This window comes from Spermophilus citellus (genome assembly GCF_964194105.1).
Source record: "Spermophilus citellus genome assembly, chromosome: 13".
NCBI classification, from domain to species: Eukaryota; Metazoa; Chordata; class Mammalia; order Rodentia; family Sciuridae; genus Spermophilus; species Spermophilus citellus.
In genome coordinates, this window is record NC_138193.1 from 24800673 (window position 1) to 24824926 (window position 24254).

Here is a 24254-nt window from a genome sequence, read left to right on the forward strand (position 1 = left end):
GGTGTCGAGTAAGGCATGCTCTTAGATTAAAATTTTTCCCACATTCTTGACATGTGTAGGGCTTCTCTTTAGTATGAAATCTCTGGTGTTGAACAAGGCATGCCCTTAGTTTAAAATCTTTGCCACATTCTTCACATTTGTAGGGCTTCTCTCCTGTATGAATTCTCTGGTGTCGAATAACACATGTTCTTAGAGTAAAACATTTCCCACATTCATTACATTTGTAGGGCTTCTCTCCAGTATGAATTTTCTGGTGTCGAGTAAGGCATGCTCTTAGATTAAAATTTTTCCCACATTCTTGACATGTGTAGGGCTTCTCTTTAGTATGAAATCTCTGGTGTTGAACAAGGCATGCCCTTAGTTTAAAATCTTTGCCACATTCTTCACATTTGTAGGGCTTCTCTCCAGTATGAATTCTCTGGTGTTGTATAAGGTTCCCTCTTTGAATAAAAGCTTTTCCACATTCTTCACATTTGTAGGCCTTCTCTCCAGTATGAATTTTCTGGTGTTGAGTAAGACATGCTCTTAGATTAAAGCCTTTCTCACATTCATTACATTTGTAGAGCTTCTCTCCAGTATGGATACTCTGGTGCTGAGTAAGGTGTGACCTTTGATTAAAACCTTTGCCACATTCTTCGCATTTGTAGGGGTGCTTTCCAGTATGAATTCTCTGGTGTTTGGTAAAGTATGAATGATCTATAAAAGCTTTGCCACATTCTTCACATTTGTAGGGCTTCTCTCCAGTATGAAGTCTTTGGTGTTGAGTAAGGTGTGATCTTCTATTAAAAGCTTTGCCACATGTTTCACATTTGTAGGGCTTCTCTCCTGTGTGAATTCTCTGGTGTTGGGTAAGGTATGCTCTTTGAGTAAAATTTTTGCCACACTCTTCACATTTGTGGAGCTTCTCTCCTGTGTGAATAGTTTGGTGTTGAGTAAGAGTTGAAAAACTCGTACAAACTTTTCCACATTCTTTACATTTGTAGGATTCCTCTCTGCTATGCCATCTCAGGTGTTTGAAAAGGGTTGAGTGATTTTTAAAGCATTTGCCACATTCTTCACACTTGTAGGGATTCTTTCCAGTATGAATTCTGTGGTACTTAACTTGGGGTGGTTGTTGATTAAAAGTTTTGCCACATTCGTTAAATTTGTAGTGTTGATCACTTCTATGGAACTTGTGGTGTTTAGAAAGGGGTGAGCAACTCCATGCTTGAACATATTCCTTAAATTTGGGGGGCTCCCTTCCAGGATGAGCTCCACTGTATTGAGGAAGGCTAGCAGCTGGGTTAGAAGCTCGCTCACATTCCTCACATTTGCAAGGTGCCTCTTGGCCCTGAGTACTTGGATGGGTCATAAGCTTTGAGCACTGAGGAAAGATGTTCCCACATTCGTCATCTCTGTAAGAGTTCTGTGCACAATGAGCACACTGATGTTCTCTCATATTGCAACCAGAGCCAGAGTTCTTCTGTGTTTTTCTATATTTATAATTTTTTTCTCCAATATAAGTACACTGGTAATTGTTTAGAGTGGAAACCTGGCTAAAGGTGTTTCTTGTTTCATTATGTGTGTTCCATACTTTCCAGAATTCTATGTTTGAGTTTTGATTAAGCAGTAATGAGTACACGGAGGCCTTGCCACAATCATTAAAAGTGTATGTTTGGGCACAAGAAGGAATTTTTTGTTCACTTCTGAATAATGGACCATTTTTAAAGAAATTTTCAAAGTGATCATTTTTAGAAACTTGTCCTTCAGTTATATATTGAATTCTTTTCTGAGGTATTAAATGCTCTTGAGGCCTACTGACAGTAAAATTTTCATTATGGACAGTCACCACTAATTTTTCTTGTCTTTTATAGTATAATTTCTGAGTTTCACTCTCACCTATACTATCCCATACTTTCTTCTGTTGTAAATAGTCAAGGACACAATTTCCATATTTTCTTTTTATCACTTTTTTAAATAAATGTTCTATGCCAGGCTCTGGTGTAATTTTCTGGGTATGATGAAAGTTCATGGCTGAAATAAATAAAAATAACAATTATTTTACATATTAGATTGGGAATATACTTTGTAAATATAACATGAAATGTTTTTATAGTAGTTAGGACACCAGCAGGGTGGCAGAAGAGTGCATCACAGACCATCATGACTCCATAAATATATAAGCTAAGTAACAACGGAAAGATAAAATTTCTGTGAGGGCTATGGTAGTAGCTCAGTGGTAGCACTGTCTAGTATGTGTGAGACACTGGGTTTGATTCTCAGCACCACATATAAATAAATAATTGACAACTAAAAAAATATTTTAAAAAAATTTTCTTTGTTTGAATTACCAAAACAATGTAAGAGTTCACAGTATTTATGATGTGTATATCATTAAGGAGAGTAATAGAGCAGAAAAAAAGAGTGTGTTACTTTTATCCACTCCAGTTCTTCCTCTTCCAGAATATACCATTATACAAAAATCCACCAACTGTCCTCTTTCTAATAGAAAATGGAAATGTGAAAGGTGAACATTTATGGCTTTTTCATGAACTGTCTGAAAACCACTTTCTGTCTATCATGAAAGAGACCTGGATATAAGAGATAGATTTTGGATAACAATAACACAGATATTCCACAGGGTTAAAGAATATATGGTCTCAAAGGAGAAATAGGGACAAATCTTTTTAATGGGAAACACACACACACACACACACACACATGCACTCACAGCCAATATCAGTACTATCTGGATGAAATCACTACAGCACTATTGAGGTGAATGGCTTGCTTGTAATCTTTATAATCTTGGCTATTTTCTGATTTGTTTCATTGACAAACTAAATTTCATGTTACTAGGGAAGATATAAATGAATGGTGAAATGACTAAATCTACCTAATTCACAAGTGCATTATTTCACATAATTATCATTTTAGTGCTTAGCAAACATTGCACTAATTCTATTAGCATTCATCAAGAATACAGTATATTAGCTTGTGTGGGGGTACAAGCCTTAATTCACATAACTTGGGAGGCAGAGGCAGGAGGGTCCCAAGTTCAAAGTGGCACTCAGGAACTTAGCAAGGCCATAAGAAACTTAGTGAGACTCTGTCTCAAAATGAAAAATTAAAAAGGGCTGGGGATGTTGCTGAGTTGTTAAGTGCTTCTGTTTTTAATCCTTGGTACTTCACTTCCAAAAACAAAGAAGACTACATTATACTCACCATGGGTACAATAGAACTCTTTACCTTTTTATGTCCATTACAATAATACTTTGCAGACATTGACCAACATAGTATCTGATAACCATTTATTCTCTGCACTCCTGAGTCAGAAGAAGCTGCAAATTACATTCTGTGTGTACCCTATTTCACATAATGCAAAGCACTTCATATTCATCCCATGACACTTTAAGTGATAAAATATCTTCTTTTTACTGTTCATTTATTGTGTATAAAAACATTTTTTACTCATTAAAATAAGGATGAACACATATGTTGAGTCCATGTCCTGACAATTGTGAAGAATGCTTGCACTGAACATTGGTGGTGAGATATTTCTCCAACATGATGATTTAACCTACTCTGAATACCTATTTAGAATTTGCACTTTCAGATCACAGGGTCATTCTACCTTTAATGTTTTATGGGCATTACCTAGGAATAAGCCTAAGAGTGTTGTTCCAGTGTGTTACAACATAAACCTTTTTAAAATTATTTGAGACATGTTGTCACTAAGTTGCCATAACATGCCTCAAACATAAAATCCCCTTCCATGTTTTCCCAATTACTTGAGATTATAAGCTTGTATTACTGTGCTTGCCTATTTTCAGTTATTTATTAATGTTCATATTGTTTTCCAAAATGACTACTAATCTAGTATTGGATGGTTTTTTTTTAATATGGACAAATAAAAAGTAGTACAGTACACAAAGAAAAAGAGACACTGACTTAATCAAAGTAACAAAACAAAACACTAGGAATTGAATATTAGGAAAGTGAGAGTTATGAATTATCCAAAAAACAAAACAAAATTTTTTTGAAATAAATTTAGTAAACTAAACCAGATAATAGAAAACTGAAAAAAAAAATTAAGGTAAAAATCATTAGTAGTAACAAGAAAAAATTATATGCTTGAAGAATTTCTTAAGAAATAGTATTGAGAGAATCAGAGCAGTTGTGCACAGCTGTAATCCTAGCAACTTGAGAGGCTGAGCCAGGAGGATCACAAGTTTGAGGGCAGCCCAGTGACTTAGTGAGATATGGTCACAAATTAAAAATGAGGGGCTGTGGTTGGGATCAGTGGTAAAGCACTTTCCTTGCATTTCTGAGGCACTGGATTCAATCCTTAGCATGACATAAAAATAAATGAGTAAAATAATTGTGTTTAAATGCAAAAAAAGATTTAAAAAATAAAAACAATGGCTGAGGAAAGGGATAATGGAAAAGCAACTGAGTTCAATCTTCAGTATCAATAAAAATGGCTGAGAAATTGTGACTGTGAACAATAAATAGAAGTCAAAATTCACAATTATCTCCAAAGGAAAAACACAAAGACTCAAAGCCCATTTTACTCAATTTTTTAACATTTATAAAGAGAGAATCTTGAGAGCCCCAAGAGAAAAAGACAAGTCCCTGAGAAAGATATTTGGATATAATTTTTGGTTGATTTCTTTGTAGAAGCCTGGTACTACAGAAAAGAAGTGAGAAACAATGTTAAAGGGGTGGAAGAACAGAATTACCAATTAAGAATACTGCAACCAGAAATACTATCCTTCAAAAGTGAAGAAAAATAAAGCTTTTAAGTATATATAAATGCACCCAAACTTCATCACCACTTGACCTGTCCTGCAAAAAATACTAAAGTAAATCCTTCATATTGAAAAATAAAATAAATGTGCACAGCAACACAAGTCATGTGAAACTTTAAAGTTTTCCTAGCAAGAAGAAGTCATATAGCAATATAGAATTAAATTTTACTGAAATGATGGGACATAAACACTTACTTTTGAAAGATAAAAACTAAAAATCATCATAAACCTCTTAATGGGTATGCAATAACTGTGCCAACAATAACATAATTTAAAAGGATATACAAATAAACTAAATTTTCTTATGAAATTAATTTGTTGCCAGCTTAACATATAGTGTAAGCTTAAGTGATTTTATAAAATACCAAACTAAATGAAACAATACTCACAGAATGAAGGGAAGTGAAAGGGGCGTAAAGCAATGTCACCATAATAATCAGTGAAACAAAAATCAAAGAATAACAGAAAGAAGGAAAAAGGAGTAAAAGAAGCAAAGGAATTTTTTTAAAAATACAACTGTATGCAATCTACAGGAGACTCTAAATTTAAGGAGGGAACATGAAGGCAAAACTATACAAGGATATTCCACATGAAAGTGACCATAAGCTGGTGTGACAAAAATTATCATATGCAAAACATGCTTTAAAACAAAAAATTATGAAATACAATATATTTTATTTCAAAGGTATTTTATTGGCAATAGAAATAACAAATTAACAATAAAAATAAAAATAATAGAAGCAAATATAATTTTATTGCCAATGTAAACAAGGATTCAACATATCTTAATTTCATATTACATTGCCCTAATTTCTGAAATATTACAATTTTCCATCAAATTATAAAATGAAGGTAAAAAATATAATTAATTGATGTGAGGAATCACATCAATTAATTATACTACAACATGAAATCTACCCTGTAAAATAAAACAGAGAATAGAAAAGAAAAAGGGAATTTAGTCAACAAAATTCTGAAAAACCATGGTTTTATTATTTTACAAACCCTTTTATATAATTATAATCACTGGTAACCATACATCCAAAATGAGCAGCCATTATGAATTACATTAATTATATGGCAAAAAAATTCCACAAAAAATATATTATAAGTATTCATAATGAGCTCTAATAAGCAGATTTCAGTGAATAAATATATAAGTGCAATTAGGGAAATTGCTGTATGATACTAATATATACAATAGCTTCCCCTAGAATTATCCAGAAATGTGCAAGATTTCTGAGATACTCTCCCCACACACACAAATAATGGAAATGCTGTCAGATCACGCTGACCCTCACAAGCAAAGGGGAGTGTTTGGGCTGTTAATTTGAACACACTGGGACATCAGTGTAGGAGAAAAGAAAATTAAAGAAGCTGAAAGCATGCTAAACACAGGGCAGTACCTGTCCTTCTAGGATAGCAAGAGAAACAAACCTAAGCTTCTGAAAAATTATTTAGGTAGCATGATAACATCTCAACCAACACTTGGAAGTTTGGCTTTCTCCTTGAATTTCTATCTACCTGGAAACATGGCTCAAGGCTCTCTCCTTTACTCCAGAGGAAGGTATGCAAATATGGTTTAGAGACACTAAGATGGGTTCATTGGAAAATGAAATGACTCTGTTGCGATTCCCCCTGTGACTACTGATGCTTTCATTCTGGTACTGTAAAGGGTAAAAATTGGACTTTGATGTGTAGGTCACATCATTCTATATCACTGAATTACTGTAAGTACCACTAATATAAAGTGCAGGGTATAATATCACTTCAGGAAAGGAAGAGATTAAGGACTAAAAGTAATGACAGCAACACTTTCTTCTCTGTAACAAAAATTGTGCAAGCCTTTTTCTTTTTCTTCTTTTTTTTCTGAAAGCAAAAATCTGAAATTCCTTCATGAAGAGCAGAAGTATATTCTGCATGGGAAAAATTATATAATTAAGAATTCTGAAGAGAAGTTCTGCTCACCCAGGAAAACCAGGTTTCTGTAGGTCTCTAGCATCACATCTCTGTATAAATTCTGCTGAGCAGGCTCCAGGTATTCCCATTCCTCTTCAGAGAAATCAATGACCACATCCCAGAATGTCAACAGTTCCTGAAATAGTATTAGTCAAATTAATATCACATTGACCATATCATCATTCACAGAGCTTTTAGTTCTCTGAAGATAAAATGAAATTTAGTAGAACTGGCTCTCAAGTAGATTAGTGACTTTAATTATACAAGAAAATACATTGTAACAAATTAATAATCTCTATTATCTAACTCTGAGGGAAAGAGTGTTGAGAGTCAAAAAACCAAGGTATTGATATCACTATCATGAAATAAGATGTAAAATTAAGGCATCAACACAAGAATATACACTTTGTGATTTTAAAATTATAAGATAGGGGCTGGGGATGTGGCTCAAGTGGTAGCGTGCTCGCCAGGCATGCGTGCGGCCCGGGTTCGATCCTCAGCACCACATACCAACAAAGATGTTGTGTCCGCTGAGAACTAAAAAAAATAAATAAATATTAAAAATTCTCTCTCTCTCTCTCTCTCTCTCTCACTTTCTCTTTTTAAAAAATTATAAGATAAATTGTCTGTTTCTCAGATTAAGAAAGTTATGGTAAGTAAAAAGGGTGATTCTCAAAATTTGAATTCACAACCATGAATCAAGAGATTTACTAAAATACAGACTCTCATCCAGTATTTTTGGGATGGAACCTGATTTTCTGAATATGTAGCAGTAATTCCAATCTAGTGATCTATTGCAAGTGATCCAAGAGAAACTGTCGAATAACAATGAGAAAAACCAGTTTAAAGAAAAGTTCTTGATGAATTTGAGTTAAAATATTTTAAAGGATTTATGTTCTTTTATTAAAATAGCAACTATCAACATCAATCTTTTTTGATCATTTCAAATATATACTTCTCACTCTATGAGTTTTTCATGTCCTAATGCAGAAATCCAAAAGAATGCAATAGCAGTAATGGTATTCATCTTTTATGACATTTGATCAAATACTCAGTAAATGGTAAAGCCTAATTTTTACCCAAGTTTATTTGACCTATAATTTAGAAAAAATAGGGAATATTAAAGTCAATTTAAAATGTGAATGTTTGAAAATATTTCAGAGCAGAGTGATGATCATAAATGAGAAGACTCATGGAAACATGTTAAGAAGAAACAAGAGCGGATTGATGAAATGACATTTTTATGTCACATACACACGTCTGAGGCCATATATGAATTGTGGGTTTGTTTTTGCCATCACAAGGCAGGGGAGTTGCTTTTGTGGGAACTCAAGGTGAAATTCCACCAACGGACACCCTGCCTTGGCTCAGACAGCCCTAGGTTCAAACACGGCCACCTGGAGGTAGAGGGGAGGTGGGTGTGACCTGCTAAGCCCCAAACAAGTGGCTTTTGCCACCTTCATCCTGTTTTCCTGAAGCAGTTCCTCACGATGACCCCCTTGGTGTACCTACCCACATAAACTACTGCCTGGGCTCCAGTTGGTTGTTGGATCCATTCTCTGTCTCAGCTGACTCGCTCCACTGGGACACACTATTTTCCTAATTTCGGTAATCTCTGATTAACTGTCTCAGTCGGCTCATCCTGTGTCAGCTAACTGTCCACCTACAACATTAGTTGCAGCAGAGTGTATTTTATGCCTGTCCTTCTATGATAGCAAGAGAAACAAACCTAAATTTCTGGAAAACCATTTATGTAGCATGATAACTTCTCAACCAACACTTGGAAGTTTGGCTTCCTCTTTGAACTTTGGACCTCTCAACTGAGTACCTAATGCTAGGTACTCAGTGGTGCTCAGAGAAACTTCAGGTGAGCGTCAGGACACCCCCCAGTTAAGAGCGTGCACTAGTCTTTTTGTTAAAAGGAGAGTGGAGCTGTTATGGAGAGCCACTTCAGAAAACACAGAGTCCAAATTCAAATCAATGAGAGCTTTATTTACCTGGCCAGGGACTGTCACCCACCCTAGATACTGAAGCTCTGTGGGAGAACAGAAGCTTCCCGGCCTGTAACCTGGGAACTTAAAGATGGAAACCACAACTCAGGGGCTTTCTTCAGCGACATGCAGGTAAGCCAATCACAGAGATTGAAACAATAGTAAGTGGAACCTTCGAGCCCTAAGCAGGACTGGGATTTTCCAGTTAGCAAGCTAGCAAGTTCAGAAGCTGAAGAAAGGCAGTCAGCTTTGCAATTCCGCTCACCACATCCCAGGCCCAAGCAGGAGCTAGACATCAGCATCCTGGGCTTGGGCGAAAGTCTATGTCTAAGTCATGGAGACCCTCAAGGGCACCCACCCAGGATGAAGCTCCCACGACCCCCGCTGCATCCTGAGGGGGGGGGGGTACAATGTGTGGGTACAGAAAAACAATTTTTATAAGAACAGCTTTCATTTCAGTTTCTCAGAAACAGCTCTGGTAACAGTTTTTTTGTTGTTGTTGTTTGTTTTTTTGTTTAATAGAAGGAAGAAAAATGGAGTCTTAGGCTTATGACAGTTCTTGCTTTGTAATTGTCTGCTCACTTATCATTTAATAATCTATATTTTTTTACTAATCTATAATATAACTTACACTTTTACTGATTTTATTGATTAGTTTACATCACAATGGGGCGTGAGGGATTGTTTTTATCAGCCCGTGTAAAAATGGGCAGTTCCATCCTTGAGAGAACTCTGTTGTCAGACGCTCAAGGTGAAGAAGCATAGTTGGTGCAGCTCTCCTGTTTCCTTGAGGAGGGAGCTGTGAGGGCCCTCCGTTGACTGCCCAGAGCAGTGGCCTCTCACTACCGAGGGCGCAAGTGCAGGAAGGCGGCTGCAGCCGGAGCCCTGCGGTGTGTTGAGGGCAGCGAGGCCAGAAGCGACTGCAGTGGAAGGTATCTCACTACCCAGGGCCAAGGCACATGGTTGCAAGGGAAGCCATTTGGTGGGTTGATGGCTGCAGCGGCAGAAGCGGCAGCTGTGCCTGCCAGGTCGCTTAGTCCCGGAGGCACAAATGGCGGCCAAGAGCCCAATGGAGTGTGGCCGGTGCTGCAGTAGCCTCGTGGGGCCTCCAGCACCATCTGACCTGACGTCGCCCACCAGGGGTCTGCGCAGGCCGAGGTGCGCAGGGACAGGAGCCGGTGGTCAGGCTCTCTGGTTCTGGACCTCAGCGCCAGGGATGCACCGGCCTGGGTGGTCCTTGATAATAAGAGGCTCGGTCCACCTGCAATAGCTACAGTGTTGGGTTTTGACCTGGCTTCTGGCTTTTGAAGACCTTAAATCACCTTTAAAGTCCACAAAAGATTAGCAATTGAGGCTGCTCCTTGACCGGAAGCCTGCCCAGCTTAACCGGCTGCACTTCCAGCCGCCCCACTCCTACTGCAGGGAGGGAGGGATGCCCTTCACCTGAGGGTGTTGGGGTGCTGCTCCCTCCTTTTAAGGTTCACTCTGACTAACCTGAGACTATCTCTGGGACACTATGAAAGCAGTTCTAAGAGTGCCGCAGTCTGGCTGGGCACAAAAATCCGGGAGGTCACTAGCCACTTGTAGATTCAAGCAGGAATAAACTTTATTTTTCAACCCCACACGAATTCAACCCACGCGAACTCTGCGGGAACTCTGCAAGAACTCAAGGGGAACTCCACAGAGAACTCAAAAGTAGCTGGCACGCCAGGCAGGAGGAGCCGCCCTTCTGGCAAAATGCCAGGCACCATTTTGACCTGGCTCTGGCTCTCAACACCCATGCCACCCTTTTTCCTCAGATCTGGAGGCTCCTGTGCACGGATTCACTTCCTGCACTTGGACAGGTCACTGGGCCGCTTCTCCCTGCAGAAAGAGAACGGAAGGGAATGCCCAAGGGCAGCGCCATGGACTGGGTGCTAATGCAGCCCTGCCTGGGGTGGTGGCTGGCCCAACAGCCGCCCCCTGTGCCTGGTGGTCCCGATCAAAGTCAGTCTGCTGCTTCAGGGGAAAGTTCAAGGTGGCCCAGGAGCATGGAGGGAGACGCCCTCCGAGGGCGCCTTGCCTTCTGCACAGCGTTTGGAACCCCTGCGGCTCTCAACATAAGAGGAAAGTTCACTGCATGGAGTTCATTCCTTAAAAGAAGAAAAAGTCAATGCATAAATGATTTAACAGTGCATCTCAAAACCCTAGGAAAAAAAGAACAAATCAACACCAAAAGCAGCAGAGCACAGGAAATAATTAAAATCAGAGCTGAAATCAATGAAACTGAAACAAAAGAAACAATTGAAAAAAAAAATTGACAGAACAAAAAATTGGTTCTTTGAAAAAATAAATAGAATTTACAAATCTTTAGCCATGCTAACAAAGAGAAGGAGAGAGAAAACTCAAATTACTAGCATACCGTGATGAAAAAGGAGATATCAAAACAGACATTACAGAAATAGAGAAGATAATCAGAAATTATATTGAAAACTTGTACTCCAATAAAATAGAAAATATCGAAGGCATCGAAAATTTCTTTAAAGAAATTTTATAGTAACAAAAACAGCATTGTACTAGCACCAAAACAGACTAGTAGACCAATGGTACAGAATAGAGGACACAAAGACTAACCCACAAAACTACAATTATCTTATATTGGACAAAGGTGCCAAGAACATGCATTGGAGAAAAGACAGCCTCTTCAACAAATGGTGTTCAGAAAACTGGAAATCCATATGCAACAAAATGAAATTAAACCCTAATCTCTCACCATGAACAAAACTCAACTCAAAATGGATCAAGGACTTAGGAATATAACCAGAGACTCTGTGTCTAATAGAAGAAAAAGGAGGCCTTAATCCTCAACTTCCTTAATAAGACTCCTGTGGCAAAGAATTAAAATAAAAAATCAATAAATGGAATGAACTCAAACTAAAAAGTTTCTTCTCAGCAAAAGAAACAATCTGTGAGGTGAATAGAGAGCCCACATCTTGGGAGCAAATCTTTACCCCTCACACATCCAATAGAGCACTAACCTCTAGGGTATATAAAGGACTCAAAAAGCTAAGCACCAAAAAGCAAATAACCCAATCAACAAATGGACCAAGGACCTGAACAGACACTTCTCAGAAGAGGATATAAAATCAATCAAAAAATATATGAAAAAAAAATGTTCATCATCACTAGCAATTAGAGAAATGCAAATCAAAACCACTCTAAGATTTCATCTCACTCCAGACAGAATGGCAGCTATTATGAAGACAAACAATAATAAGTGTTGGTGGGGATGTGGTGGGAAAGGTACACTCAAAAATTTTTGGTGGGACTGCAAATTGGTGCAGCCAATATGGAAAGTAGTGTGGAGATTTCTTGGAAAATCCAGAATGGAATCACCATTTGACCCAGCTATCCTCTCCTCGGTTTATACCCAAAGCACTTAAAAACAGCATACTACAGAGACACAGCCACATCAATGTTTATAGCAGCACAATTCACAATAGATAAACTGTGGAACCTTGATGCCCTTCAATAGATGAATGGATTAAAAATGTGCCATATATACACAATGGAATATTACTCAGCAATAAAAGAGAATAAAATCATGGCATTTTCAGGGAAATGGATGGAGTTAGAAAAGATAATGCTAAGTGAAGTTAGCCAACCCCAAAAAACCAAATGCCAAATGTTTTTTTTTTCTGATATAAGGAGGCTGATTCATAGTGGGATAGAGAAAAGGAGCATGGGAGAAATAGACAAACTCTAGATAGGGCAGAAGGATGGGAGGGGAAGGGAGTAAAAGGTTATTAAGAAAGAAAGGTTTCTTTTTAAAGATAGTGGTTTATTTAGATTATTTAGAAAAATCTTACCAAGATACCTAAAGACAAAGAGAAAAATTTAACTTATAGCAAAATCCAGCAGACAGCATTTACATCAAGTAAACGAGGTTAAAACAGCTGTTATAGGACAAATTGGTACCAAGTGTGTCAATCAACATAAAAAGACACATTGTCATTGTTGTGTATCAGTGGCCAAATCAAAACAAAATGACATAATAGGGAATTGCAGTAGACTTTCCTCAGCATTCTAGAGATTGAGTCTCTTCTAATTATTCTGTTCTTTTAGAACTTACCAAATTCTTACATGCACCCAATGTGTATTTATTTGACTCTTGTGTATTTATACATGATGGTGCATCTGGATGGAAAGGAAATAAAGCATGGTTCACTTCTTCAGCAACATCTGAAGACCCAAAAACATCCCCAATAGAAATCTAGAATACCAATACTTTGTGTTGTTAATTTGTGAAAAAGAAAACTTTTTCAATCCTGCAGGACATGTATGCATGGCATGGCTTAGGTGAAAGTGTAAGAACAAAAGGCTCCTATAATAGGGGGCATAGATAGTCATATGTGTTTCGACAGGTTAAAGTTTACTATTGTGAAAAAAAGGAAGCAAAATGGCTAAAATATGTTAGCAACATGCAAAATGGCTAAAACATGTCCTGTAGCATACTTTCCACATGCTGCCCAGTGGTCTGTCCACCTGAATGGTTCAGGAGTAAAGGTGTGCACATTCCCAGTATAAGGTACTTTGGGAAGAAAATTCAATGCTGTCCCTGGCCTGGGCCACACACTGGGAAAATAACTACATCTTCCTCCTCCTTCACTAGGATACCTTCTCAGGAGTGACTGCCTGCAATTCAAACCCATATCTGGAAACTATGGGTCTCAAGAAACTGTATACATGTGTCCCAAGGACCTTCTTTTGTAGGCTGAAGATGAATTTAACTAGAAGTCAATGATTTTAAACTTCTATGCTTCCCATTTTTATTCATTTAGTTTTAAAAGATAAAGATCCACTACTTAATGGATAAAAGTATTCACAACCAGTGGGATTTGTCTAGTACTAGGGATTGAATCTAGGGACTAATTACAGATTTATAACTAGCAAAATCCATATCCCTATCCACTTTTAACTTTGAGACATGGTCTCCCTAAGTTCTCAAGACTGATCTCAAAGGTCCAATCCTCCTGCATTAGCCTCTTGAATAGCTGGCATCCAAGGCGTACACTACCCACCAAACTCAGTGTTTATGTCTATGGAAAGCAACAAATATATAAAACACTTACACTCATATCTCAAATAGAAAAGCAAAAACATCCATCTTTTTTCAGAAAGTAAATGTAATATTTGATTGCTATCTCCATGATAACAAGTCATTTACTAAAACATAAATCATATGAATAATTCTAGGGTTTGCCAAACCTCATCTCACATAATTTAGTATTAGCTGCAATATCCAGATAGTAAGATCTATGATTTTTCGACTGTCACAGGCCTTCATGTATGAGGACCTGATGACTTGGTAAATCTGGAATTCACCTCTGCAGCTACCACTCAATTTTTAGAAACTGCATTCATTTTTCTCAACCATAATGGGACAAAGATTTTTCCTATTTATTATTTCTGGTAAAATTTCCAAAGTTAAGCCCTACAATGCTTTTGAAATCACATCCCAAAATACAGAGCACATGAGAAACCAATAAATAACATGCCAGAGAAGAAAAGGGCAAATAAAATATTTAAACAAGGTAAAGTAAGACTTACATCCTTTTCTAAAATCCAACTCCATCCTGTAGCTTTGGATACATTTTCTTATGTTTGAAGCTCTACTAGTAAAGTGTATTTTACAGTGAGGTAAAAGCTGAAGCTGAAGTAAGTAAAGAAATATTTTCAAAGTAACCAAGCCCAGAAGTAGCACAGCTGACTGTAAAATAGACAGGTCAGACCCAAGGTTAAAGTCAATTCATCCTGACACCTTGAACATTCTCCTATCCCTATTTTTATTCACTGAAGTACATTATGGCTTCCTGTAAACATGAAAAGTGAAGGTTTTCCTTGACCTTTGGAATATTCTCCTTGCATTCATAATTCAGAGAAAATGCAGAGAGGAGAATGAGTTCTGTATTTCCCCCTGAACACCATGATCCAATCTATAGGCCACCAAAAATCTCCATAAAATGGAGGTTTTTGAAAAAATATTCATGTTCCAAAGGGTGACATATGTAGATAAAATGAATAAGGAAGATGCCTCTAAGCCCCAGGAAAAAAAGTTTTTCCCCAAGACTCCACTCCAATCCTTAGTCTGCCATCTACAAAGAGATGAGAAGGAGGCTGATGGTCTATAGACAATCTAAGTGAATGCCCCTGAAAGTATCAAGTGTCATCCCCAGGAAATTCTGAAATCCAATACCAGGGAAAAAATAGAACACTAAATAAGAACAAGCCACCTAGGAAAGTTTCTGTTGTAGTGAAGTTTTCATTTCTGTGACCTAAATAGCTAAATCAACTTAGAAGTGGAAACATTTATTTTATCTCTCATTTTCAGAGGACTCAGTCCATGTTTGGCTCACTCCAGGACAGACACATCATGGAAGAAGAGCATGGAAAAAAAAAAAAGCTGTTCAGCTCATGGCAGCAAGGCAGCAGAGGAGGAAGGTGCTGGGAGAAGATGATCCTGTTCAGGGGATGACTACCCCAGTGACCTACTTCCTCCAACTATTGCCCCCTTCCCACTAGCGTATTCAGTCATTAATGAACAAGTATACAGAAACCCGAGCCCACATTATCCAATTATGGTCTAAAAATCGATCTCTCCACCTTGCTGCAATTGGGGATCATGTTTCAACATTGAGATTTTGGAGACATCCCAGATATAAATTAATATAGCTGTCAAAGATATGGTGATAAGGTGACTGTGCCTAAGAAAGAAAAAAGGAGGCACAAAGATTCTGTAAAGCATAGTCTGGTGATTATTCTCTGCTTTCCATCCATATGAAACATTCACCTCCTGAAAACAAACATTTTCAAACGGATTATACATTACATAGGGACAATGGCAATTAAAATACTGTGTCAGCTTTAAATGTTGCAGAGGTAAAATTGTTAATAATCCTGTGAACTATAAAGGGAAAATTGATATTTTGATGTCTGTGAAGGAAACTCTAAAATGAAGGATTTGTTGTCAGCCCTGTGAGCAGCTAGAGAGAGAGCAAGGTCTAAGTTCTGAGACCCTGCCTCTCACATTGTGGGAGAATCACAGAAAATGTACAACCCTGGGGAGAAAGGAAGAGCTGATGTCTGCTGTCAACAAAGTGCCTCCTTCACAGGAACCACATCCACCAACGTGGCTTCTCCCAGAATGATGTTTTGTGTACTCTGCACAAACTGTGGAGATGTAGAGATGCCCAGTGATGGCTCTTTGTAAAGACAGAATGCCCAGAGCTTCCAGCTGCTGGCTGATCTTCTACTCCACAGTCCAGAAAGCTCAAAAGGCCATAACGCCACAGCAGTGAACTTAGATCAGCTAAACCTGTAGTGAATTTTAGGCAGGAGACAGTCCCTCCACAGCTGATTCTCCCTTTAAAAAATCTGCAGATTCTACATTTTCTGGCATTCTATGTATCTTAACACCATTCCTAGAATTCTTACATGACCTGCAGCTCAGAAGGTGACATAGGCCCCAGCAGAGCCACCTGGGCCTCACAAGAGAGGAGACTCCAGAGCTCTATGGGCATGACAGACAAAATTCTATGCAACTATGGAAGGACATCCCCCCCTTTCTGAGTGCAGGCCTGATTGGGCAGATCCCTCCCAGAGTCCATGACTGGGGAGCGCATCAGGCTCCATACAGGCACAGAGTGCCAGGAGGCACATCAAACCCTGGGTGAATGATGTCAGAGTGACACACTCTTGGCTGCAGCTTTTCTCAGCCAGTTTGCTGCTCAGAAGGGACATTTGAATTTTTGCACATCTTCATCTGCCTTCAGGAGCTGGGAGAATTGTCTTCACCCTCCTTTAGGAAGCTACTCCTGTGTCTTCCTTCTAGACAAGGAACCATGTGTGCATGTGTGTCTGATCACACCTCAGTTGTTCAAGCCAGCCTATCTGGCCTCAGCACAGGAGGACTACACGAGCCAGGCCTGGCTGGTGTCTGGATGACCAAGGCTTCGGACACTTTCTCTTTTGGTCTATTTCATCAAAGCAAAAAATGATTCACACAAAGGAATATAATTATTAAACACATATAAAAATGGAGGTTATACAACAGTAACTTTTTAAAAATAAAGAGTTAAAAGCAAGAAAACAAACATTTTAGCTAACTCAGGTGAGGACTGCTTGACCCACATTTCAAACAGAAAACTTGTTTGCAGTGGAATAATCATGTTCACCAGCTCTGAGGCCAGATTGATGGATGATCTGTAACTGCAAAACTAATCAGTCTCTGGAGATGAGGCTTAAAATCTAAGGATTTAACTTTGGGAGCTCAACACCCACTTCTGTCTTATAAGAGATTTATAGAAGAAAATCAAGCAAGTCCAAGAACAGATTGGTAAATTCAACTCCATTAAAATGTAGTCAAGTCCATAAAAATGTAGCATGAAGTGAAAAGAAACTATGCTACCTGATAAATTATCTGTATGAAAGACATACAAATGGGAAATGTATTGTCAGTAAAATATGAAAAACAGGAGAAAGTAATAAATACACAAAGTAATTAAATGTAATAAAATGATGGAATTATTTTAGATTAAAAACCACATAAGAAAAATGCTCAATGTCATAGATTATTAATAAAAGTAATGTAAAATGACATTAAAAGACATAAGGGTAGGGCTGGGGTTGTACCTCAGTGGTAGAGCACTTGCCTAACATGTGTGAGGCAGTGGATTCAATTCTCAGCATCATATATAAATAAATAAATAAAATAAAGATTAATCAATGTCTAAATTTTTTTTCAAAAAAAGAAATAAGTGTGAATGTTCATAAGGAACAAATACACATGCATTCATGTGTGTCCGCTGGTTGACAAATTTCACTGACATTACTAGTAAATCTGAATTTATGCATAATATACAATCCACTGTTTTTCCCAATGTGTAAAACATTTATGAAATATTAATATTTTGGAACAAATTAAAGGTGGCAGTGTGAATATCATCAAGACAAACTTGAAATTGTTTAAGATCCATAAGCAATGCAATGAGTCAATCAATTGGGTAAAATAAAGTCCCAGACAGCAGTACAGTATCGTGTGTTCAACAGACTGAGGAAAAGAAATGGTTTACAAAAGAAAAATAGAAAAGAAAGAAACTTTTAAAAATAATCCTAATGGAATAGTAATGGTGACAATAATTTACAGAAAACTCAAAATACTACAACCAAGCAAACCAATGATTCCTGAGAAGTACTAGTAAAATTATGAGCAATAAAAAAATGAGTCACAGGACTGTCACCATCTCTGTGTGCAGAAGGAAAAGGAGATCAGTGAGACACACCAGAACTGCCATTGCCCATGTTTATCTAATAGGGATGCCTAGATTCTCATTATTTAAACAAAGTATTGCTTTACAGAAAGGATTACCTTGACTTCTTCAGAGTATTTCACCCCATTCACTCAGATTTTTGAACCATAATTTAAAATATTAATCTCAAATCATAAAATAAAAATTTCAAATACGTGGGCAAACTTGAATTGTATGGCATCAAGATTTTATGAAAGAGACAATCAGTAGCCTATTTTACTCACAGGTCACAGGGAAACTGAAACATTAGAATCAATGTATTAATGCACTTGGGAAACACTCTTATTGTAAAGCTGCACCTTCCATGGGTCATTAGTAAGCAGTGAATGAGGACATCCTGAGCAGCTGAGGAAAATTTCCTGTGAGGTCAATGTACACTATGTAACTTTTTCACAGTGTGGAAATGCTCACTCTCCAGGATCATGATTCTCACCAATGAACAACACATAGCTACAGTCTGTTTAAGGTGCTAACCTATAATGTCTTTTTTCTTTTTTTATTATTAGTTGTTCAAAACATTACAAAGCTCTTGACATATAATATTTCATACATTTGATTCAAATGGGTTATGAACTCCCATTTTTATCCCGTATACAGATTGCAGAATCACATCGGTTACACATCCACATTTTTACATACTGCCATACTAGTGTCTGTTGTATTCTGCTGCCTTTCCTATCCCCTCTCTCTTCCCCTCCCATCTTCTCTCTCTACTGTAATTCATTTCTCTCTCTTGTTTTTTTTTTATTTTCCCTTTCCCTTCACTTCCTCTTATACATAATTTTGTATAACAATGAGGGTTTCCTTCCATTTCCATGCAATTTCCCTTCTCTCTTTTTTCTACAAACACTTCTAACAACAAAGAGTGTGAATTTACAGAATATCAACCAATGTACTAAAAACCAGTTATCCAATAAATAATTCAATTTTGACCCTGGCCAGTAGAAATATCACAAGTTTGGGGCTCAAACCTGCAGTATTTCACCTAATTGGGAATCCAGTTACAAGCCCTGGGATAGCATCTATTCCTCTTATCCACTTTCTATAAATTGGGGGACCTACAACTACCTAAAATCTTGAATAATCTGATATAACTATTCAGAATATAGGAAAACATTTTATTATGTATACCAGCTTCTCGTAACTTAGGAAATTTAACACATAGAAAAGATGAACAGAACATGGAAAGTGGCAGAAGAAGATGTGGCAGGCTGGCAGGATGTGGAATTAGATGGATTTTATTTCCCTAGATACATGTATGATTGCACAACTAATGTAACTCTGCATCATGTACAGCCAGAGGAAAGAGCATTTGTGCCCCATTTGTGTACAATGTGTCAGAATGCATTCTGTTCTCATGTACAACTAATCAGAATAAATAAAAAATATAGAATAAAAAAGTTCCATGCCCCAAGAAAAATCTCAGCATGTTTTGTTTTTAATTGAAGAAGTGACCAAAGCAAAGAGTTCTAAAATTCTTCTGGAAAGTTAAATATATATTAAACTAGTCAAGAGATCTCTGAACTGTAAGAGGAAAAGGAGTAGATATCATTACCTGACACTAATATATAGTATTAAACTACAGTGTTGCAAAAATAAAGACGCAGAATCACCGAAATTCCATAGATAAATACATATGTACATAAATACCATTTGTATTGTTAAATGCAATGGAAGGCCCTACATACATCCAACTCTATCAAGGAAAGTATTTAGTGTGAATGATTGACACAACCCAACCTAAAGGTAGATGTTAGAACTGGAGGCAAAGATCACTGGCAGTCTGTGTGCAGCATGGGTGTAGCTCTGAGATTATGGCACAGTACCCCCCAAAAGCAGATGTTAAGTAGGATGATATTCAAAATAGAGCAGAATAGGTGGCCCTGAATCTCTATCCTGACTCTCAAAACATCTGTTCCTGTTTTGAGACCCTCTTAAACAGACTCATAAATTATGAGTTCAGAAACATATATACAGTGGACAACTGAGAAAATATCTACCATCAGATAAGCAAGAAAATTTGGGGTACATTTAAGAATGATTCCTGCCTTAAGCCATCTGCATATAATCGAGACAGAATACCCCAAATCCAGTGTCACCCTGAGCAGAGAAGATTGGGGTCATAAATATAGTATATTTAACTGTAAATCGCTTGTAGTTTGGATCTTAATTTATCTGGTGCTCAGAGAGAAAGGAACTAGATAGACACAATTATTGAGAGCAGAGGGGAAAATGGTGGTTTTCTATGGCTATCCATAATCCCTGGGCTTCACTCCCTGGGATGAGGGCAGAGGAAGAGTTAAATCTCCAGGGTCCCAATTTATCCCTAGAAGGGATTTGCCAGCAAACTCTGCAAACTGCTGTTGCTAACAGCTGAGCTTCTATGTAGCCAGCACCAGAGTTAACAGGGGAACACGGTCCACCACAGGAAGCCAAGTGGGAGCGCAGCACTTCCTGCGCCCATTCCTCCAGCTCCTCAGTATAAATGCAAGGCCTGCCAATTCTTTCTCTAAGATATCGGACCATGCACCAAATACCCCAACTTTAACTCATTCTATTCAATGGACTACATCTCAAGCCCCCAAATTTTGGGAGAGATAGCAATTGTGTGTGTATCTCCCTACATCACAGAGGAGTGGCTTCACATTGGTGTGCAAGCACTTCCATAGACTACAATCCCCCCCAGGAGTGAAGAAAAAGGGTTAAAATCACAAGTCCCTAGTTTGGTTTTGTGTCACTGTTGTTATTTTGTACCAGGAAGTGAGCCATGAGCATTTTACCACTGAATCATATCCCTGGTCCTTTTATTATTTTTTATTTTGAGAAAGGGTCATGCTCAGCTGCTTAGGGTCTTTGCTAAGTTGCTTAGGCCGGCTTTGAACTTGCAATCCTCCTGCCTTAGCCTCCCCAGCTGTGGGGATTTTAGGCATGCACCAGAAAGTTCATCTACAGATCCCTGTTTATTTCATTTATTTCTAAAAATGGTTCAAAATATCTTCCAGTGGCTACTTGGCAGCCTGAATTCTAGGAAATTTGCATCAGGAATTTAGTGCACCAGTCAAGTATAAGACCTCCTGCAGCCTGAGCACAGTTATTAGGATGGCAAGTACTAGAAAACTGAAAAGTAGCTAGTACTCTGACTATATGGATATGGAAGAAAGAACCTCTTTCATACTGTTGCTAGAATATAAATTTAGTACAGCGATTTTTTTAAATAGCACCAGAGCTCTTTAAAAACTAAACATACAACTAACATATGATGCAGTGATAATAATTCTGGTATACAGCTAAAGGAATTGGAATCACTGGGTTAAATAAATGACTTTATTTTCATAATTATGTGGCAGCATTCACTGTAGCCAAGATAAGAAAACAAGTGTCATTTGGATCAAGAGGGATTCCTCCCAGGTGCAGGACACTCAGCTACTCTGAGAGACTACACCCCTAAATTTAGACAGCTCTCAAACAGGATAACACCAAGGTACTGATGTTCATGAGACACTCCAAGAGAACTCAGACAGGCCAGCTGTGGGATCCTCATGTCAGGCAGTTCTGAAACACAGGACTGGGGAAATATCAGAGGGGAAACCAAAACCCAACCACATGAAGTCTACATGGAGGAATCTTACAAGTCATTTTAACAAGGTAAGATAGACACGCACACAATTTTACACAACATAACTTAGCAACTTAGCTAGACCCTGTCTCAACAAAAATAAAAATAAAAAGTACTGATGTAGCCCCAGAAGAACCATTACCAACATTAAGCTTCTCTTCTTGTCACCAAGATTTTTACAAAGAATAACAGCAGGATTTTTTTTTTTTTTTTTTCAGAGCTGTGGTTTGAGCTTCCTTTCTTGTAAAAGCCAGGTCTGCTGACAAATGTCACACACTCTGTCTCAAGACAGCTTGCTGTACAAAAATTTCTGTTTTCCTTGGTAAAAACTTGTGAAACCTCTGTCTAAACTAAAATATGGGACGAGGAGTAGCTCCCCTGTAACCACGCACTGACTATAAATCTCAGAGAAGTTCCCTACCAGGGTCCCCGCGTTGCTCCCTCTGGAGGCTGCGACTTAAGTAAACCTGCTGCCCGCGAATTCCTCAGGCGCCGCCCCCTCCGCCCTACATCAGAACCAGCGATGGAGCTCTTGGTAAAGCACCCTGCGGAAGGAAGGTTAGGAAGGAGGGAGAAAAAGCAAGAAAGCCAGCTAGCTCAGGAGGACGGCGGCAACGAGGCCCCGGAGCCAGAGCTCCTGTCCTGCAGGAAAATCCCACGTGGAGAGACTTCTCAGACCGCCGTCCACCTGTCAATCACCACCCACCTGGGAAGACCGGGCTGCTGACTCTCTAGGGCTAGCTGAGCGGGTGCAGCAGGCTGGGCAGGAGCTCCGCTGCCGATAAGCTCCCCACTTGCTGGCCAGGGGGACTGAGGGGGCGCTGCCAGGAGGAAGGCTCAGGCCGCGGACCCCGGAGTCCCCAGCAGCTCCTGGCCCCACCGCAGCCAGTCCCGCGGTTCCAACGACCTCCCTCCCCGGGCTCAAGAGGCCCCGCCACACTCACCATTTCCTGGCGCTCGGGAGCCAGGCTGCCACCAGGGATCTTCAGCAACCGCAGGGCAAAGCCAGCGAGACCCCAGGGCTGGCGACAGAAGCCAAGAGCCAGATCGCAGGACTGCTGGACCCGGAGACAGGCACCGCCGAGCCCCGTGGGCAGATCGCGGAAGCCGCCCTGTCCTCGCTGGCTGTGCGAGGATTGGACGGTTCTCCCGAGTGCTCTCCACTGCACTGGGCTGCAGACCCGCCCCTCAGGCTGAGCCCAGAGAGCCTTCTTTCTGAGTGACAGTAGACGACATCCAACCCAGGAATCAGTGAGGCCAGAATAACAGGTTCCTGGTGACAGCTTTTTACTTTTCCTCCTGAAGTCTGCGAATTGGACAAGAGGGCCTCAGACTACAGGTAATCAAAGGCAAAGTTTCCTCTTAGAAAAGTGATCTAGCAGCGCCAGAGGAACATGTGCGTTGAACCTCGCATATAAGGTGACTTCAACTTATGATTATATGTCTGCATAATATTCACGAGTGGAAATAATATAATGACAAATACTGCAAAATTTTGTAGAACTTTTCTGCTCCCTCTTTTGAGGTGATAGATTGAACTTTAAACTGGGAAGCAATCCGATAAGGCAGCAATATCCAATGAAAATCATATGTGAAGTACAAGAGTAATTTAAAGTTGTCTAATATTCACATTAAAAAATTAAAAGAAACAGGTGAAACTGATTGTAATGGCATAAGCCAATATATCCAGAACACTATCATTATGTTGATGTAGCCCAAAAGAATGTCAGCAGAGTTGTTGTTTTTGTTTTTTCTTGTCAGAGAGCTCATGGTGGTTTGAGCTTCCTCTTTCTTGTAAATGCCCAGTTTGCAGACAAATGTAACAGACTCTGTTTCAAGAGGGCTTGCTGTACAAAATATATTATTTGTTTTCCCTGGTAAAAACTGTGAAACCTATGCTTACCTAAAATTATGGGACAAACAGTAACTGCTATGTTACCACCACTGTTATACAAACAACCACTGAGGATAAATCTCAAAGAATTTCCTGTCTCTGGAACCAGTGACTTTTCTTCTTTAGCCCCTCTAGACTGCTGCAGTTTAAATAAACCTTCTTCTGGCAAATCCCTCAGGTGTCCAGCCTCCTCTGACCTACATCGATGTGACCCACAGAAACTTACTTATCAAGTATATGTGGTTTTGGAACTATGTCCCCAAACTCTCTGGATTCTAAGCTTCCAGCATATCTCAGTTTGCAAAGAAACCTTAATCCAGATTTGACACCTATGGGTCCCCTGACCTCAGGAGGGGAAAGGGCCTAGTCACCTTGTTTTTATGCTAGAAGTGAGAGACACAGTTTCTTAATAATATTTCTCCATAGACCCAAAGGCCAAGGGAGACAGTGCCCTGAGCAAGCACAGGAAACTATCCAAAAGTAGATCACTTTTTCCCACTTGAAAGTGGCCACAGGTCCATCCCATTGCAGCTATCAGATAGCAAACAAAGGAAAATGGGATCCCAGGAAGTGGGGGACACATGTCTTCAGATCTGTCCACAGACATGACTCTATTGTTTCAAACATGAAATGAATACTTCTTATTTGACAATTTGG

The 24254-nt window shown here is 38.9% G+C and overlaps 1 long non-coding RNA gene across 1 annotated transcript; it reads right to left on the reverse strand.

The window, feature by feature from the left end:
* Positions 1–1740: 1740 nt before the first annotated feature.
* On the reverse strand, positions 1741–22785 carry LOC308632339. Its single transcript, XR_014018521.1, has 3 exons — positions 22648–22785; positions 6759–6885; positions 1741–2013 (listed from the first exon to the last, which is right to left on the reverse strand). It is a non-coding gene; the product is annotated as an uncharacterized lncRNA (long non-coding RNA).
* Between the last annotated feature and the right edge of the window lie 1469 nt (positions 22786–24254).